Source organism: Schistocerca gregaria, chromosome 8 (genome assembly GCF_023897955.1).
Source record: "Schistocerca gregaria isolate iqSchGreg1 chromosome 8, iqSchGreg1.2, whole genome shotgun sequence".
Lineage (NCBI taxonomy): Eukaryota > Metazoa > Arthropoda > Insecta > Orthoptera > Acrididae > Schistocerca > Schistocerca gregaria.
The window spans coordinates 458592273-458613224 of record NC_064927.1 but is presented as its reverse complement, the minus strand read 5'-3'; the positions used below and the strand labels follow the sequence as shown (position 1 = coordinate 458613224).

General features: G+C 42.9%; 1 protein-coding gene across 1 annotated transcript in view; it reads right to left on the bottom strand.

The window, feature by feature from the left end:
• Positions 1–20079, bottom strand: part of LOC126284267 (alpha-tocopherol transfer protein-like) — a 167866-nt gene extending 147787 nt beyond the window's left edge. Inside the window, exon 1 of the mRNA XM_049983082.1 lies at positions 19979–20079. The gene's annotated coding sequence lies outside the window, so the exon portion shown is untranslated. The remainder of the gene's footprint in view (positions 1–19978) is intronic.
• Between the last annotated feature and the right edge of the window lie 873 nt (positions 20080–20952).

The window sequence follows — 20952 nt, the reverse complement described above, 5'->3', positions numbered from 1 at the left end:
GAAGAAGTTATAAAATGTAAAGATGTAAAGTTATATATAGTAAAAAAGTCATTAAAAAGCCCAACTTCCCACACAAAAATCAAATTGAGAGTGATGCTGTCGGCATAAAATAATCATTGCAGCAACATTCCGAACACTGTTAACATTGTATCATAATATATTTGATTACTGCTAATCAGTTGATCGTTCAGCGACCTCTCTGTCAACATCGAGATGGTTCAAATGGCTCTGAGCACTATGGGACTTAACATCTGAGGTCATCAGTCCCCTAGAACTTAGAACTATTTAAACCTAACTAACCTAAGGACATCACACACATCCATGCCCGGGGCAGCATTCGAACCTGCGACCGTAGCGGTCGCGCGGTTCCGGACTGAAGCGCCCAGAACCGCTCGGCCACCGCGGCCGGCCAACATCGAGATGTTTAACAATTTGCAGCTCCTCTAGAAGATCCAACTTCTTCCCCTTCTGAACAAGGTGCGGCTCCCTCAGGTTTTCTAGTGTAGGGGACTGGTGGCCACTTTACTTTCGATGATCAGCAAGATGGTCTTTAACCATCTGCCAGTCGGGCCTATATACGACTTTTCGCAATCGCTACACTCCAACTTACATCCGCCCGACCCTGCATACTACTCGTTGCTTGTTTTTGTAAACATTCTGAAGATGCTCAAAAGGGTGAAACGCGTCGTTAACAATTTCTCAACAGGGACTGGTTTTGTTCTGAAATACATTTAATATCTGTCCTCAGTCCACTTCATTTTATAATAGACAGTTTTGTGCCATTAAAACACTGTTAATAGTCTGCGATTTTACCATACCTTGCAACGAGGAAACCATTAATCATGGAGAAAACTAATTTTGTATATGAAAATGATTTCGCTAGAAGCCACTGTTTTCAAATTATTCGAAAAAACGAAGTAACCTTTAAACGCTATCACTCTCCCTTCCACCTTACATGTCAAGAATTCTGGTATGTCGTTCATAGCACTCCCTCCTTTGGTCTTCATTGACGGGACTACCGAAACACTAACAGGGTGTGAATACCGATCGTGGAGCAGTGTGGGTGCATTGTGGAATATGGCAGACAAGAACTGGTCTTATTACTATTTCTTATCTATTTCGATCATTTAAAGTGTATACTACTGACAATGGGACTACAGAGGGTAGGGCTTGGGCGTATAAACTTGTTAGCACCGCAGGTTCCAAAACCCTTGTCGTGACTGTGTAAAAATATGGCACCGTGAAACAAGTTGTTAAGCCAGTACTAAACGACACACCTAACGTGTAAAAGTCAAATGTAGACGGCCTGCCACTGGCTGCAGAACGGGTGAAGCTACTACTTGAGCATTGTTTATACACATGGAAGAAATAGAAGCCTTTCTATTCTGCCGTGTATCCGCGCATGCACGATAGAAGAGGGCTGTGCGAGCATTAATTCCCTTTTTTTTGTATTTCCATTGACAAAAGCTGCATATCTAATGATATCTCGTTATTGTAGAAATTGAACTAAATAAAGAAAATATAACCGTGTTTATTGGGACATACAGCAAGGTAAGGTATATACACCATCTAGATAATCTGCACCATAATATGGTATGTCTACAAATGTTTACTTCTTTGTTTGTGTTTTTTACGTAGATGTGCATATAATTTTACTTTCGGTATGTAAACTTATCACCTTAATTGGTGAAACTAGCGCATGCGTTCGATTTGATTGCATCTTTTGTATTATATTAACATGGCGAGAGGAACAGAATACCAGCTTTCACATTCAACTATGTAACCGACGTAAACAAGAATATGGATACGACTATCAAGAATGTACCCTTGGGTGGATGGTGCGGTCTTATAGGTTAGAGGTGTAGCGCGTAAGGGATAACGAAAACACTGGAGGTTCCGGATTTGTAACATTGGGGCGCTAGTACGGATTTGTTATACAGTGTCTGTGTCTTAATACCGGCATCTTCCAGATTGGGATCACCCTGCCCCAATACTAGCTAGACTGGCCCGCTGTCTACATTTCGGGAGGCAATGAAAGACGAGTAAAAAACCAGTGAGGGACGTACCGCTATCACATCAGTGGCGAGTGCAATAATAGTGGCAGACATTGCTACACTGGAAGTATGTGTAACTTTATTAATAGTACAAATAGCTAAGGCGACAGGAAGTAGTATTGTGTAGCGTGTAATAATGTTTATTGCATCATTAGTTGCCGACGTATAGGGAAGAATTTGCTGTAATAATGGATACAAGAATAAACACAGTCAGTGTTTAAATTACATGTACCTGGCTGTAACGAAATAAATCGTGAAATCAGCAAATAATAATCCCAAAGACAACGTACAGTTATTTACATATACTATCGGCCCTGGACTAAAACGTTGTTACATTTTATTGTTCCTCTGTGTGAAATCTACCTGCAGACAAAACTGCATGTTACTATACCAACTTTGAAATTCAAACCATAACAAGCGTTGTGAAAAGAAACCGCTGTTGGTTAAGTCAAGTATTTTGCAGACACGCCAAATCCGTGGTCTCTTCCATTCTTTTCTTGTCGATATGTCGAATTTCGCGATCCCAACTGGATATTCCGCTTGTCGGTTTAACAATTTTCGTATATCCTACTTTGAAAATTGTACGTAATTATAATGTATAAATTGACTGAATAGAAGTTAAACTCAAGAAAAGTTGTTTGCTAGCTGTACATGACTGATCCACCGGCGCGAAATACTCATATGTTCTCTATGACTTTGAACTTTCTGAAGAGCTTATAAGTCAAGGCAAACAATCGATAAGTGTTATCGGTGCAGTACTGATTATTTTATCTGGAGCGCAAAATTACTTGTTGAGCTCTGTGGCCTATCTGTGCCTGTGTCCAAAATTCTGAGTAATTGCTTTGCTCATTTTCACAGACATCTGGTAATAACTCATATTCCCAAAATGTAACTATGTTTACAGCTCCACTGCCAACTTCTAAAAATGTAAGAATGGTTCAAATGACTCTAACCACTATGGGACTTAACATCTGAGGTCATCAGTCCCCTAGACTTAGAACTATTTAAACCCAACTGACCTAAGGACATCACACACATCCATGCACGAGGCAGGATTCGAACTTACGACCGTAGCAGCAGCAGCGCGGTTCCAGACTGAAGAGACTTAGGCACTCTTCAGAATGAGACAAAACTGCTCTAGTCAAAAGCCGTCATGTAAATTGTCGTGAGCTGATTTTCCCCTGAAAGTGGCATCAAATGCATTAAACACAAACAGTACATCGAATTCTCCACGTACCATGGACCTCGCGGAGGTTGGGTGGCAACCGAACCGTATCGTCGCTAAGTACGATTAACTATGATGCAACCACGTAAGCGAAGCGCATTCGTCTCTGACTCTTTGTGTGCTTAAAGCGTTGGAGCCGCCCCCCCCCCCCCCCCCCCCCTACTGTATCTGTGATGGCCGGAAGAACCAACCAGAACCTCTAGCTTAAGACTTCCCAGTTCCTTTACAAAATATTGAAAATTCTGTACGTTATTTACCACGGTAGTCTGAATTAAAATCGCTCGACTGAATGATTTGCAGTCAGGAATCGTGCTTCGCTATCTGGCCTAACGCTGACTTCTGCAAAACCTGCATCTGGTTCCAACAGTAATCACCAACGCGAGGTGACACACAGACGATTGTTAGAAACCATTTCCGAGTGAATCGCTTATTGCGCCTTTATTTATTCCGCCTGCGTCTAGGGCCGTAAATTATGCTGCTGACAGTTCCTCGAATCGGATTTCTTACTGTCTTTCTTACTTTACTGCCGTTTGCAATTTTCCATGCAATAATAAGGATCGAGGTTTCGGAAAACGTGTCTCGCCTGTAGGGTTCCTACTAGTTTATACTACGCCTAAGCTTCCGGCCTAATGGTGATGGTTTACTGTTGTACGGTGAGAACTTCGAAACCTTTGTGCACAGTTTGCAGGACTAACAGGTGTTTGCTTGAAGGCGGCATTTCAGGAAGTGTTACGTAGAAACAGAGATCAGGTGCTTTATTGTTTCGCGTGTGTATTCTGTGATAGTCTACCACTGACAAGAGAATCCATTGGAACAAAAAAAATATTAGAAACACAAATTTTACCGTGTAACCTACATGTAATACGTAGTCAGTTACTCGGGAAGGATTAACTAAACGAGGGTGAGTTTCTCAAATGCACAGTAGCGCAGTTGTCTTTTGAACATCGAAAAAATATTGCCACAAATTATTATTGTTATGCTGTCTAAAGTGGCTCAGATATCGGAATAGATTTGCTGACTGATACGACTGGGAAATACTTCAGACTACCTGTTAAACGTTCTCTGGACGGGAAGGGGCATTTTTTCTCATGGCTCAATAAAATGACGACTGATCTCTACCGCAGTACTGTATCAACCGCTCAAATGAAGCGATACTTGTCATAAAACATTTTTACAGCGAACATTATTACGAAGATATTCCAAGGTGCTGCTATGCTTTTCTGCCAAAATCGCCTCGTGATATAGGCAATAACTCCTTTTCAGCGATCACATGCCCTGCAGACCACGCGTTGCGTCAGCGATGTGCTCCGATCTTCTTATATCTCTCGCAGTCTCTATCCACCTTGCGAGGTCGACCCAATGGTCTTGTTGCTTGGAGACTGCCCTCAAACATCTTCTTAGCAATTCTGCTGGTTTTCATTCTAGCCACATGTTCAGCTCATTGCAATCTACTACCTTTTAATTGCTGGAAGATGGTGTGTCGTTTCATCAACTGATAAATTTCAGTGTTCTGTCTAACTCTCTACAGGTCATTCTCCAACACATGTCCTCGGATCTTTGTCATCACTTTTTTCTTTCGAAAACATTTAACGATATGAACGTAAATTCGTCTGCAACGCAATATTTGTTAGTGGCGTGACCTTAGAGATGTTATGGGAATCTGTTTCAAGAACTGGTCGTCCTGTAGACCCAGAATTGCACTGGAGCGGATCCGAAATGCGTAAGCCCTGTCGGATATTTTGTTCTGGTATAGCCTAATAATGGATTTCGTAAACATTCTGATAGAGATTGATCTCCTAAGCGCAACTTTGAGCATATTTTAAATTCGTATATAATAAATTTCCTTCAGGCAGAGAAGCTTCCGTGCAGCGATCAGTACGGATTTAGAAAGCATAGCTCGTGTGAAAATCGGCTTGTTCTTTTCTCACACGGTATCCTGCGAACTATTGGATGAGGGGCATTCGGAAGATTCCATATTGATTGACTTCCATAAAGCGTTTGACACGGTGGCCCACTGCAGGGTTAACGAAGGCACGAGCATACCAAATTGGTTTCTAGATATGTGAGTGGCTCTAAGAATTCTTAGGTATTCGAACCTAGTACACTGTCCATGACGACTAGTGCTCAGAGACTAGGGTGTCAACAGGGACGGCTGATAGAAAGGCTCTTTCGCTCTGTTTGCAGAAATAATCTGACAGAGTGGGGAGAAATTGCGATTGGTTGCTGATGAAGCTGTAGTATACCGAAGATGTCTGATTGGCTGGAAGGTTACAGGATGATTTAGAATTTCTGTTTGATGTGGTGGATGGTAGCTAACTAACGGTATGTAAATGCGATTTAATGCAGATGAATGGAGAAAAGAATCCTGTAATTTTCCTGTTTGACACAGTCACAACCGTTATACACCTGGACGTGACGTAGCAGTGCGATAGGACATGGACCAAGCACGTACGGTCGGTAGTAGGGAAGGCAAATGGTAGACCGGTTCACTGGGGGATTTCTAGAAAAGTGTATCTCAACAGTAAAGGAGACAGCGTATAAAACGCTAGAACGGTCCGTCTTAAGTGTCGCTGGAATGTTCAGGATCTCCGCCAGTTCTGAGTCATGGAAGATATAACTCGTGTGTATTAATGAGATCCTTCTTGAACTCAAATGAGAATTCCTGGAGGGAATAGGACGTACTTTTCGCGAAACACTATTGAGAAAATTTAGAGAACCGGTTTTTGGAGCTGACAGCAGAATGATTGCACTGCTACCAACACTTTTCGCTTAAGGGCCGCGAAGACAGGGTGAAATCAGGGCTCATACGGAGGTGTGTGGACAAACATTTTTCCGTCACTCCATTTGCAACTGTTACAGGAACAGAAATATGCAGTAACTACCCTCCGTCATGTACCATAAGATGGCTTGCGGAGTGTGTGGAAGGTAGCTTAGAGTTTAATATCCTTTCTACAAAGGAGGCGCAATATTAATTCATCCTTTACGAAGGCGTCAACCCTATAGCAATTCAAAAATACAAAGGGAGATATGGTATTGGGATCTCTAAAGTGGTCTGAACCCTGTTCCTTCCAAATGTGAATCCAATGCCTTCATCAGCTCACTTAGTCACCTCCCCTTATAAACAAAGTATTCTTCCTCCCCACCCCACCCAAAGCATTGATGAGTGCCCCCTGCCGGGGAAGCAAAAAATCAGTGGCTAGACTTTAACCACAACGATTGCATTAGAATAAACGTTGCTCTTTGACGCCGTAGCAATTGGAAACACTTGTGTTCGTCGATAACCCATGTTTAAATTTATTATCATTTCCATCGTTTCTACAATGTTGTAAACGTCGCCAGTTTTTTATTTATTTTTTGTCAGGATTTCACCATCCTCCGTATTTTTCGATATTGTACTAATTTTATATTTACTACTACATCCAACTTCTTCTATACTCGGCCTAGCTGATTCTAGTCTTTGCCTGCCGCTACACATTTTCCGCTTTTCTCGTTCCTAAAGCGTTAAATTTGCTTCTGAATACAGTGGCGGATGTTTCGCAACCTGACCCTACTTCAGGTAACGATCTTCCACAGACTCATTACCTCACCCGTTCTTTTCAGCACTACTTCATTTAGTATTTTAGAGGTTCACTTAATTTTTAACTCTCTTGAACTGTACTACACTTCAGGATCTACCAGTTATTCGTTCTCTCTTGATGCCAGATAGTACACGTTTCACTTTCATGGTGTGTTTAGCAGAAAAACGTTGAAATATCCCCTTAGAAAAATTAAGAATGACTGTGATGGTAAACCTCTTACGTTATTTGATTTTCAAACAGCAGAGCAAAACTGAACGTACTCAGGCAGTACTCTCTTTACTTATTCTGATAAACTCTAAACTGACACACAATATTTTTAGCGTAACGCGATCTGACTTTCAATAATCCCTACAAAAGAATGGCCCTGACTAACAATAACCTATACCTTACGTGAATCACTGACCTCACAAAAATCTTCGTCACTCGAACTACTGCAATACAGCGAGCGCCAATACTGCCAGGTAAATAAAAGATTCAAACCACTGAAGGCACTAACAACTGATGGGCACAGTTAGCAAATGAAAGATTTTGATGGAGAACAAACAATGTATTTACCTTAATAGTTTTCAAATAAATATATGTATAATCAGTTCATGCCATCCAGTTTTACAAATTTCCTTTTTCTGGCAGACACACGTCCAGATCGTCCGCTCTCAAAACTCTGTCATCTCTCTCCCCACATCCACCACTGCTGGCGGCTCACCTCCAACTGCGCAACGCTACGCGCTGTTCAAGTCCAACAGCCCAACACTACACTAGCAAAAATTCCAACAATGCAAACCAGCCACAGACTGCACACAGCACAGTCAGTGATTTTCATACAGAGCGCTACTTGGCGTCACCAACATAAAAACACACAGCCTACTTACAACGTTAGTGACCTATTTCCTTATTTCAATATAGATAGCATTCTTTTGCTGAAGAGAACTTTGTTTGCCTACCCCATTCTACTCCTTATATCTTCCTAGCTTTGGCCATTCTCCTTAATCTTGCTTTCCAAGTAGTAGAAATCGTGTACCTGTTCCTTCATTGCGTCGTCAAGAATTTTTATGGGATCAAGTTGTTAGTCACTTTTCTGCTACTATTCATAATCATCTTTGCTTTGTTTGTTATAAGCTGTATTATGTGCTACGTATAATGACAGTCCTTTCCTGGAAGTCTTCCTTACAAAATTCTCGCTGACAGCACTCACTATCTCTGGTGTAAGAGTACGCAAGTACTCCCGTTTCCAACCGAGTCTCGCTTATCTCTGTTTACAGTAATAGCCGCACACTCTACAGCATGCTGAGTCAAATCAGACGACGTGGCAAGTGCATTGCTGTTGTGCAGGTTGGATATCATCGCCAGAATATCGTACTGGTAACTGCCACGGAAACAGCAATAATACACTGCTCCCGAAAACTTAATCATGAAACAGATACACTAATGTAACACACTAAGTAGTCTGTGGAAACCAATTACTTTAATTCTTATGTTTTGCACTGATTGACTGTTCCGCCGTTTCTTGGAAAACTATTTTATGCGTTGTGGATGGAAACAACGCAACACTTGTTAATGTTCTGAAATATTTATTCCACAAGCCGATTTTCGGCTGTTACGCTATCATCAGGCACAAAGATTATTTCGTATCTATTATCAGCTGTCACATCATTATCAAGTACAGAGTTTATCTCTGTACTTGATGATGGTGTAACAGCCGAAAACTTGTTTGTAAAATAAATAATGCATATTGTAAATTATTATACAAGTGTTGTGTGTGTCTCCATTGATAATCCCAAGTTTTGCTCAACAGTGTACGAACATTAAAAATGTTATTCTTCGACAGCTGTAATTGACCAGTGTCACTGACTTTTTCCTGTCACTGACTTTTCCCAACCTGTATGGTGCAGTATTTGCACACACTGGTGTTCTCCGCTGTTACACATTTATAGAAGTGTCAAAGTTTTACACACCACAGTATTTTTTTCCAGATCTTAACTAAAATGTGTACCAAATTTGGCTATAATCGTTTCCTTGGTTTCAGACGAGATTTTTACCCATGGCTTTGCTAGCGTACGCACACGTTTCATACATTTCACATGTATTTGGACACATTTCAGCTGTATCTCTAGCGAACTTCGCATTAGAGTTTCATTTTCACACATCTCAATATTTATGACATATCACCTGAACTGTGCCGTACAATGATAGCATTTTGCAGGTACATTCAGTGATATATGTGCCTATTGTCTTAGATATGTGTTGTGAACAGAGTTAGTAGTAAATAAGTAATAAAACGTCATGCTTCATGGGGCAGTTTTACTGCGTGAACAACGAAAATGTAGTAAACGATTAACTTTCTTCCTGTTACCATATTGTGGAGGTTGTTAGCGAGATGAAGTGTCGTAAAAGTTTGGGATTATTTGTTAAGTTTGTTGTAAGCCAGTGAGTGCACCATTCTCAAATACCGGATGAAAAAAGTATCGGTGTTCGCGAGTTGCGGGCTGCACTTCTTTTTGAGCTTTACACCTTTTATAGGTGCATACAAGACAGCCTATGTGTTAATTCAAGGTATAAGCTATCTCCGTTCCAAAATTCATCCTAATCCATCTAGCCGTTTCAGCATGAAGTAGTAACAAATTTTTCTTTAATTTACTTTAGCGCTTGCTCAACACACAAACCCAACGACACTGGGGATAGACTACAAGCCTGTCCCACTCCCTTACCAACCACTGCTTTTTTCTACCTTTCAACTCTCTTAACTACCGTCTGGTTCTTTCAGAATTTCAAAGAGTGTGTTCCGGTCAAAAGCTTTCAGTCTACAGATATTATGAATCTAGGTTTATCTTCCTTAAACATACCTTCTAAGATAAGCAGTTGGTCCGTACCGTCTCTTACCCCTTTCCACCCTGGTCTGAACGATCGTACGGGTTTAGTTTTAAATTCTTCGTGGTTCAACTACACTCCTGGAAATTGAAATAAGAACACAGTGAATTCATTGTCCCAGGAAGGGGATACATTATTGACACATTCCTGCGGTCAGATACATCACATGATCACACTGACAGAACCACAGGCACATAGACACAGGCAACAGAGCATGCACAATGTTGGCACTAGTACAGTGTATATCCACCTTTCGCAGCAATGCACGCTGCTATTCTCCCATGGAGACGATCGTAGATGTGCTGGATGTAGTCCTGTGGAACGGCTTGCCATGCCATTTCCACCTGGCGCCTCAGTTGGACCAGCGTTCGTGCTGGACGTGCAGACCGCGTGAGACGACGCTTCATCCAGTCCCAAACATGCACAATGGGGGACAGATCCGGAGATCTTGTTGGCCAGGGTAGTTGACTTACACCTTCTAGAGCACGGTTTGGGTGGCACGGGATACATGCGGACGTGCATTGTCCTGTTGGAACAGCAAGTTCCCTTGCCGGTCTAGGAATGGTAGAACGATGGGTTCGATGACGGTTTGGATGTACCGTGCACTATTCAGTGTCCCCTCGACGATCACCAGAGGTGCACGGCCAGTGTAGGAGATCGCTCCCCACACCATGACGCCGGGTGTTGGCCCTGTGTGCCTCAGTCGTATGCAGTCCTGATTGTGGCGCTCACCTGCACGGCGCCAAACACGCATACGACTATCATTGGCACCAAGGCAGAAGCGACTCTCATCGCTGAAGACGACACGTCTCCACTCGTCCCTCCATTCACGCCTGTCGCGACACCACTGGAGGCGGGCTGCACGATGTTGGGGCGTGAGCGGAAGACGGCCTAACGGTGTGCGGGACCGTAGCCCAGCTTCATGGAGACGGTTGCAAATGGTCCTCGCCGATACCCCAGGAGCAACAGTGTCCCTAATTCGCTGGGAAGTGGCGGTGCGGTCCCCTACTGCACTGCGTAGGATCCTACGGTCTTGGCGTGCATCCGTGCGTCGCTGCGGTCCGGTCCCAGGTCGACGGGCACGTGCACCTTCCGCCGACCACTGGCGACAACATCGATGTACTGTGGAGACCTCACTCCCCACGTGTTGAGCAATTCGGCGGTACGTCCACCCGGCCTCCGGCATGCCCACTATACGCCCTCTCTCAAAGTCCATCAACTGCACATACGGTTCACGTCCAAGCTGTCGCGGCATGCTACCAGTGTTAAAGACTGCGATGGAGCTCCGTATGCCACGGCAAACTGACTGACACTGACGGCGGCGGTGCACAAATGCTGCGCAGCTAGCGCCATTCGACGGCCAACACCGCGGTTCCTGGTGTGTCCGCTGTGCCGTGCGTGTGGTCATTGCTTGTACAGCCCTCTCGCAGTGTCCGGAGCAAGTATGGTGGGTCTGACACACCTGTGTCAATGTGTTCTTTTTTCCATTTCCAGGAGTGTACATCACGCTTCTGCGTCACTCCAGACTGAAGCGATGGTGCGAGCTCCCGGCTTCAGTTTGGCAGCTGTCTTATTTCATTTTGTGACCACCTGAGCGCAACAAATGATTTAAAGTTTCAACCAGAAGATAAAGGCATGCGCTACCGAGGTAAATGCGAGGTCGCCCCGGTGGTCTTGTTGCTAGGAGAGTGCCCTCAAACACCTTCTTAGGAATTCTGTTGGTTTCCACTACAGTCACATGTCCAGCTCATTGCAATATTTTCCATTCAATTTCTGTATGATAGTGTCGTCTTATCAACAGAAAAATTTCAGTGGTCTTTCGAACTCTCTATATGTCATTCTCCAACACAGGTCCCCAGATATTTCTCATCCCTTTTTTCTTTCGAAGAGATTTTGGGATATGTGAACGTACATGCGCCTGCAATGAAATATTTGTTAGTGGGGCGACCTTAGAAATGTTATGGGGGACTATTTCAAGAACTGGTTGTCCTGTAGACTCAGAACTGTACAGTAGAGGACCCAAAATGCGTAAGCCTCGTCGGATATTTTTTCCTGTAATAGCCTAATAGTGGATTTCGGAAAGATTCTGATAAAGATTAATGTGCTAAGCGCAACATTGAGCATATTCTAAATACGTATACTAAATTTGCTTCACACAGAAAAGTTTCTGTTCACAGATCAGTACGGATTTAGAAAGCATAGCTCGTGTGAAAATCGCATTGTCCTTTTCTCTGCCGGCCGCGGTGGTCTCGCGGTTCTAGGCGCTCAGTCAGGAACCGCGCGACTGCTGCGGTCACAGGTTCGAATCTTCCCTCGGGCATGGATGTGTGTGACGTCCTTAGGTTAGTTAGGTTTAAGTAGTTCCAAGTTCTAGGGGACTGATGACCACAGAAGTTAAGTCCCATAGTGCTCAGAGCCATTTGAACCATTTTGAGCCTTTTCTCTCACTGTATCCCGCAAACTACTGGATGAGGGGCATCTGGCAGATTCGATGTTGCTTGATTTCTAGAAAGCGTTTTACATGGTGCAACCCTGCAGACTTAGCGAAGGTACGAGCATAACGAATTGGCTTCTAGATATGTGAGTGGCTCTAAGAGTTCTTAGGTAATTGAAGCTAGTACACTGTTCACGACGACCAGTGTTCAGGGACTAGGGTATCAACAGGGAAGGCTCTTTTGCTCTGTTTGCATAAATGATCTGATAGGGTGAGGACAAATTTGCGATTAGTTGCTGATGAAGCTGTAGTATACGGAAGATGTCTGATTGACTGGAAGGATAGAGGATGACATAAATTCCGTGTATATATACGTATATATATTCATGACATCCAGTCTTACAAATTTCCCTCTTCTGACGGACACACGTCCAGATCGTCCGCTCTCAAAACTCTGCTATCTATCTACCCACATCCACCACTGCTGACGGCTCATCTCCAACTGCGCTGTTCACATCCAGTTGCCCAACACTACAATAGCAGATATTCCAACAATGCAAACCAGCCACAGACTGCACACAGCACAGTCAGTGATTTTCATACAGAGCGCTACGTGTCGTTACCAACATAAAAACCTAAACAGCCTACTTACAACGGTAGTGACCTATTACCTTATATCGATAGCATTCTTTTGCTAAAGAGAACTTTGTTTCCCTATGCCACTACTCCTTATATCTTCCTAGCTTTGGCCATTCTCCTTAATCTTGCTTTCGAAGTAGTAGAAATCGTTTACCTGTTCGTTCATTGCGTTGTCCAGAATTTTTATAGGATTAAGTTGTTATTCTCTTTACGGCTACTATTCATAACCATCTTTGACTTTGTCATAAGCTGTATTCTGTGCTACGTATAATGACAGTCCTTTCTTGGAAATCTTCCTTACAGAATTACGTTCTGAAATAAGATGGAATACGAGCCGTAACGTGCAATGCTTCGGGTCTCACTGACAGCCCTATCTCTGGTGTAAGAGTACGCAAGTACTCCCGTTTCAAAGCGAGTCTCGCTTATCTCTGTTTACAGTAATAGCCGCACACTCTACAGCATGCTGAGTCAAATCAGACGACGTGTCAAGTGCATTGCTGTTGTGCAGGTTGGATATCATCGCCAGAATATCGTACTGGTAACTGCCACGGAAACAGCAATAATACACTGCTCTCGAAAACTTAATGGTGAAACAGATACACGAATGTAACACATTAAGTAGTCTGTGGAAACGAATGAATGCTCGGGAGTATGTTGCCAGTGCCTACCATGAGAGCACAGAGAGCCGAATCTCACACGTCGTGACATCATGACTATAGCGCCAAATGGGGATGGTCGTGTAACGCGAGGCAGTGAAGGAATCGGGAAAATACAGTGCGTGTGAATCAGCAAGCAGGTACGGTGCACTGGGGCGGTCTTGTCAACAACATGGCCCAGAGGCATTTTGAGGACTTCAGACGGGAAAGAATCATCGGGAAAGTGGGGGTAATGTGTGGCGAGTGTAGGCCAGGAGTTTGGTATTGCTCACAGCAGTATTTCACGTGCGTGGGGAACGTTCCGAACCAAAACCACTGCTGCCCGAAGGAGAGGATGCGGCGACCTACCACGGTCAAGTACAGTAGCAGATGACGCTACATTGTGCAGCAAGTAAGAAGGACCAGTATCCAACGGCGCATGCAATTGTAATCACATTTAACACGAGTGCAGAGCGCGTAATCTCAGCGCTCGCTCTCGCTCACACCCCCCACCTCCCCACAGTGCCATGCGACTGCATGGGTGCGGTAACTTTGCCCAACGACTAATACGTTGTGCTCGATTGACGTCCGCATATCATTTCATATTTCTTTGATGGCGTCTTCACTATACTCTAGCAGTTCTTTCTACGTTTGGTCCATGTTTCATGGCACTGCTTTGCTTGGCAGGCGCATCATGCGAATGTTACTTTAATTCTTAAGTTTTGCATTGATTGTTCCGTCGGTTCTTGGTAGGATATTTTATGCGTTGTGAATGAAAACAACAGTAGTTAATATTATACAATATTTATTATTTATTTCACAAACCGATTTTTCGGCTGTTACTCCATCATCAGGTACAAAGATTATTTCTTATCTTTTATCAGCTGTCACACCATTATGAAGTACAGAGTTTATTTTTGTACTCGATGATGGTGTAACAGAACTTGTTTGTAAAATAAATAATGGATAGTGTAAAATATTATACCAGTGTTGTGTGTGTTTTCATTGATAATCCTAAGTTTCGCTCAACAGTGTACGTACATTAAAAATGTTATTCTTCAACAGCAAATAATTGATCAGTGTCACTGACTTTTTCCAACCTGTATGGTACGGTATTTGCACATCATGGTGCTACCCACGGTTAGACAGACATTTATAAAAGTGTTCAACTTTATTCCAATCTTCTATTAGTCGATCTCCTCCCCCCTTCTCTCTCTCGCTCTCTCCCCAATCTCCTCCTCTGTCGACGTTATCACGCCCACCCCAACAGCAGGCTCATGGTGCTTACACACCCAAGTATTCCATATCTTAACTAAACCGTGTACCAAATGTGGCTGCAATCATTCCCCTTGTTTCAGGAGAGACTTTTACCCACGGCTTTGCCAGCGTACGCACATGTTAAATACATTTCACATGTATTTAACATATTTCACATGTATTTGGACACACATTTCAGCTGCATCTCTAGCTAACTTCGCACTGCAGTCTCATTGTCACACAGTTCAATATTTATGACTTATATCCTGAACTGTGCCGTACAATGATGGCATTTTGTAGGTACATTCAGTGGTACGTGCCTATTGTCTTAGAAGTGCGTTGCGAACAGAGTTCTTTTTTCCTTTTATCATCTTGTAGAGAGGGGAGGGGGGGGGGCTTAGTGAGGAAAAGTGTCGTAAAAGTTTGAAATTCTTTGCAAAGTTTGTTGCAAGCCAGTGAGTGCACCACTCAAATACCCGATGAAAAAAATATCGGTATTCCCGAGTCATGGGCTGCACTTTTTTTTACCACTACACCTTTTATAGGTGTATACAAGATAGTCTGTGTGTTAATTCAAAGTATAAGCTATCTCCGTTCCAAAATTCATCTTAATCCCTCTAGCCGCTTTACCGTGAACTTATTTTAGCACTTGCTTAGAACACAAACGGAACGACACTGGGGATAGACTACAAGCCTGTCTCACTCCCTTACCAACCACTGTTATTTCATACCTTTCAACTCTCTTAACTGATGTCAGTCTTTTTCTTTTCTTGAGAATTTCATAGTGTGTTCCGGTCAAAAGCTTTGAGTCTACAGATATTATCGATCTTGGTTGATCTTCCTTTACCATATCTTTTAAGACAAGTAGTTTGCTCAGCGCTGTCTCTTACCCCTTTACCCCCTGGTCTGCACGACTGTGCGAGTTCGGTTGTAAATTCTTCGTGGTTCAACTACATTACGTTTCTGCGTCACCCCAGAATGAAGCGATGGTGCGAGCTCCCGGCTTCTGTTTGGTAGCTGTTTTATTTCCTATTGTGAGCACCAGAGCGCAACCGATCATTTAAAGCCTCAACCAGACGATAAAGCCATTCGCTGCCGAGGTAAATACACTCTATATTCCTACAGTTCGTTAGTTTAAGGAAATTCATGCATCATTTTAGACTGGGAATGTTTCATTTATCATTTGTGAGGTGTCCAAATGCTTTCATCAGATGCTATTTGCGTTTTATACTTGTTTGAATTTCGAGTAGCACGATAATACGAGTCACTTCTTGAACAAACTATCACTATAACAATTTGTTCAGATTTTTTACCTGATGCTATACGTTATAATGTATGGAAATTGATACCTATCGCATAAAAATTAAAAAATTTTCTCTCAGGGTGGAAAGAGTTATGTTCCAACATTTCCCAGGAATACAAGCTTATCTTACCAGAGACTGGCATCTACCAGAGTTTCCATTCTTCGGTAAATAATTCGTGTCGCTATTTGCAGTTATCTTATTAAACTAATACTTTGGTAATATTCACACCTGTTAGCACCTGCTCCCTTTGGAATTGTGCTTACACTGCATTGTGAAGCCAAGGACAAAGGTAACTTTCACGTGGTGTTGTACTGTCAACTGTTTCATACCTCTATGAAACTTTGAACATACGTATTGACTTCAACTGTATCGAACACAAGTAAACGAATACGCAATGATACCAAGAGAAATGACACTTTTATTCAAAGACAACAACAAACTGTAGTCTCCGCCATTTATGATACTCCCCAGATACACCCGTGAGAAGACCCACGGGGGATGAAGTACAGTGCCACAAAGATGACCGTTGTGTGTACCTTCCTCGAAGACCTGAAGGTCACTACGCCCATGCAACTTCTGTCTCCCCATGCCTGGACCACCAAAACTATCATCTTCGACAAAGCTGAGCTTACGGTCGTAAGTAATACTCCCACGAACATTGTCGAACATGATCGTTATAGTGGTCAAGGTGCTATGGTCTGGGGACAGGCTGAATTAGCGTGCTGACCAAATCTCTCAGTGCGGTGCATTCACGGTCAACCTAAATTTGTGGCCAGCAATGGAGCTCGTCTCAGAGACTGCATTGTTGTCCTTAGTGATCACACACACCCTATTAAGAACCACATCCCATCTTTTGGTATGTCCAGGGAACCATCATAACTCACGACGATATAGTTTAATTACTATCTTTTAATGTATGTTCGTCTCATTGCCTATTTCTTTCTGTCAGTTTCTGCACTGTGCTCTATAAGTTCTCCCTATGTGTGGTCCAAATTCATCGACATAAGTTAACTGGCAGTGATGTGTCATGCGAAAGCTGCTGTCGTAAAAAAGTGTGTTAAATCTTATGGCCCTTAACTGCTAAGGTCATCAGTCCCTAAGCTTACACACTACTTAAATTATCCTAAGGACACACACACACACACACACACACACGCCCGAACGACGACTCTAACCTCCGCCGGGACCAGCCGCACAGCCCAAGACTGCAGCGCCCTAGACCGCTTTTTTTCCCTCCTCCCTCCCATCCTGGGGATGTGGTACAAAGGATGCAGTTCGTGTATTATTGTGAATTTTTATTATTTTATTTATTCATTTATTTATTTTCAATTTTTTTAGCAGTAAGGAACTTAAAACTAATAGGTGCACTCGTTGCGTCGAGTTGGGGACGCACATAACTAAAAACATGCTAATAGTTGTAGAAAAAGGCATAAAGAATGACATCAAAGTGCGGGGCTAAGGAAATCATGAAATAAAACCGAAGGGTGGAATCCATACCACCATTAACCAGTGCTACATCTTGCACCGGATGGGAAACAAAAACTGCGAAGACCCTTTCGCACCGGGGACAAAAAGAGGAAATGGGCAAATACTGCTACAGAGTGTGAAGATTCACGAAGAAACTCTCCATCTTCTGCATCATCCAGGTATGACTCCTCGTAACCGGCAAACCCCGAGCGGCCTACTTTCGTCTTTTAAGTTTTCTACACCAGTATTACGTTCTTCTAGTAGGAGGGCACTTCGCCTGTCTTATACATGTTGCTCAAAAGGAAGAATAGTCCCATAAAGCTTCTTTGGAGCAGTACTGGTCATTCTCGACAAACCGAGATAATGAAATGAACGTAAAACTTGATAAATCACATCATCTATGTTCATACTTCGCCAACGTACCTTCAGAAGGACAGCATCACCATGGTTCCAGCTGAAATGCAAGGAGCTTCACGTTATGTCAACACGCATCTGCGAATCTAGCCGATTTCTGCGATATCTAATATTACAATGAAGTATTTTTTACATGCTGTTTACATTGATATCTGAACATACAAAATTTCATTTGCGAAGTGAAAGCTCTTATTAATGACAGACGGATTTTGTTATTACGTCTACTGCAGGAAACATAACTACGCTGAAGTGGCCTATTTTCTACATGTAAACACATATTCCGGAAGCTACCATGAGGTGAGTGTCAAAGGGTACTTCGTGTATGCTGTTCCAGTCGTGAATAGTTCGAGGGAAGAAAGGTTGCTGATAAGCTTACGTGTGGGGTCTAATCTCTTTAGCTTTATCTTCACGTTCGTTTTGCGAGGTGTAAGTAGGAGGGAATAATGTATGTGTTTATGTTTATTAACTGACGCTCTCGGAACTATAACAGTAAACCACACCGTCATCAAGGGTGCCGCTCTTGCAGCATCTGCCAATACTGAGGATCTCCGTGGCGCTTTCGTGCTTACTAAATGAACCTGTAACGAAACGCGCTGCTCTTCTTTTGGAGACGAAACAGCGGAAAATGGCCCGATTCAAGAATAAACATCCGGGCTGCGAGAAAAGCATTGTCTTTAGTCTCTCGAGTGTTAGAAGAACGAAGGTTTTCTAACTAACACCAGATGGAGGTGACAGTGGAGGTGCTAAATGTGTGCTACTGCTAAAGACTGCACATTATTCCTCATTCTTTGAATGCTGCAATTTATAACTGCATTTATCTGTTACCTTATTTATGTCATTTCATTGTAAGCTAGCCATTTTTTGTTACTGTTTTTTGTGGAATAACAAAAAAGGAAAAACCTGACATTGTTTAAATATTGGCTACTCCTTAAATATTTCTTACAGACCGTGTTATTTCGGCCATCGTAATGAAACTGTTCAAGTATTGTAATCTGTGTTAAGGTATTGTAATTTGTGTCACGGTCAAGAAATAAAAATAACATACAAAATCTGGCATACTCCTCCCGCCCCCCTCACCTCCCAAACGCACTGTTATTAGAGAAGTTTTACACACCTCGTGCAAAGGGCCCCTTCGGAGAACCGAACTAATTTCAGCGGAACAGACAACCTTCGTCACAAGAAACAAAATTTCATACTCTCGATTAGAAAACGTTTACCTGTATTGTATCGTAATATTACTGTAAAGAATCACTGTGCAGAGATGTACGCCCATTCGACAGAATAGGTTAAATTTTATGTTTCACTCGTAAACAGTTTCTTGAGCTGATGTTTGTTTACTGCGCAGGTGCACTGTTTACATTTCAACCCCTATATGTTAACAACGGATGTCTTCATAAACAATAAATGCATTGGTAATAAACACAGGTCCTTACGATGCTCGTGAATAAATAATAGGTATACATGGCTGCTCGTGAATTAATGTTAGGGAACATATGATATGCACAGACAACAACGATATTAATTTCCGCCATATCAACAGTAAATCCCCGTACAATCACAACATCCCCCCTCCCCAGTGATTGTACACCGTATGAAGTAAGTCAGAATCAGCAATCACTTCTGTAAGCGTTATCGTAACTATGCACTTTTTTTTTGGACTTGTCACCACTTTGTGACTTCGTGGCTTCACTTTGTATGATTCGATCTAAAAGTCCAACAGCAGCCTAAAATTCACCAAGATTGTAGAAATCTTAAAGAAATTAGACGTATGAATGTAGCACCTCTTTGCATTTTAACTATATAAATACTCGTAGTATCAAGAAATGAATGCTCTGACACTAGTAACGCATCTGAAACGTTTTAAACAATACTCCTGTCACCTACACTACAGCGCTATTAGATGTTCAGGTATGATTAAGATTTAAACTAGTGTGTTACATGCGGGGAAGCAGTAACACGAAAGTGACGTTAACGCCGGATTCGTGGTAAACTACTCTTCGACAGATACAGACAGGCGGTAATTTTCCTCCTTGCTGAAGCCGTTTGTTAATCACTTCTTTCTCTTTAGGAGCTGCTGCGCTGACGACCAAGGCATAATGCACTTACCGTGGCTATTGCAGATTCCCGCGATGTATTACACGTACTGCCACGGCCTGCTCTGACGTTGCACTGAATTAGGTTAGCTGGTTCACCGAGCCGCGCGCTACGCACCCGACAAGCGACGATCGCCGCCTGTGACGCAAGAGCCCGCAGCGTCATCGCTACGTCACCGCCCGCTTGAGTCAGGACTCCGCGGCTGTATTTACATCCTCACGCCGCCAGACGCGTCTGAGACGGAATTCCCGTTAGCTTCTGCATTCAAAGCGCTGTGGCATTAGCCACTTCCTCACATCTTTTGTCTCGTGGAGCACACAGTACCATTTGGCTACAGAAGATAGCATTCAGATCTAAATACATAGATCGAAAACCACCGCAATGTGTGTGGGGAAGGACACATGTTGCTCTACTATCATTTTTCTCTTTCCCTATTCTACTCGCGAATGGCACTGAAGTGAAAGCAGTCAACTGCCCTGGTTTGATGCGACTCACCACGCTACTCTATCCAGTGCGAGTCCCTTCATCTCAGAATAACTACTGCAACCCCTATCTCTCTGAATCTGTTTACTGTATTCATCTCTTAGTCTCCTTCTACGACTTTTACCCCCACCCCAACCCTCCACTCCTTTCTCCAGTACTAAACTGGCGATCGCTTGATGTCTCAGAATGTGTCCTTTCACCGATCCCTTCTTTTAGTCGAGTTTTGTCACAGTTTCTTTTCTCCGCGATTGTGCTCAGTATCTCCTCATTAGTTTCGTGCTCTGTCCCTCTGATCTTCAGCATTCTTCTACACCAACATATTTCAAAAGCCTCTGTTCCCTTCTTCACTAAACTGTTTATCGTCCATGTTTCACTTCCAACTGTAGGAGCAAAACTTTACAATTTCTTCGATTTTTGAAAGACAGTTTCTCTGTTATACATAAAGCTTTTCCCTGTAATGCAGTTGGTTTACTGCTGGCCAACAAAGTTACGAGGCAAGTGAG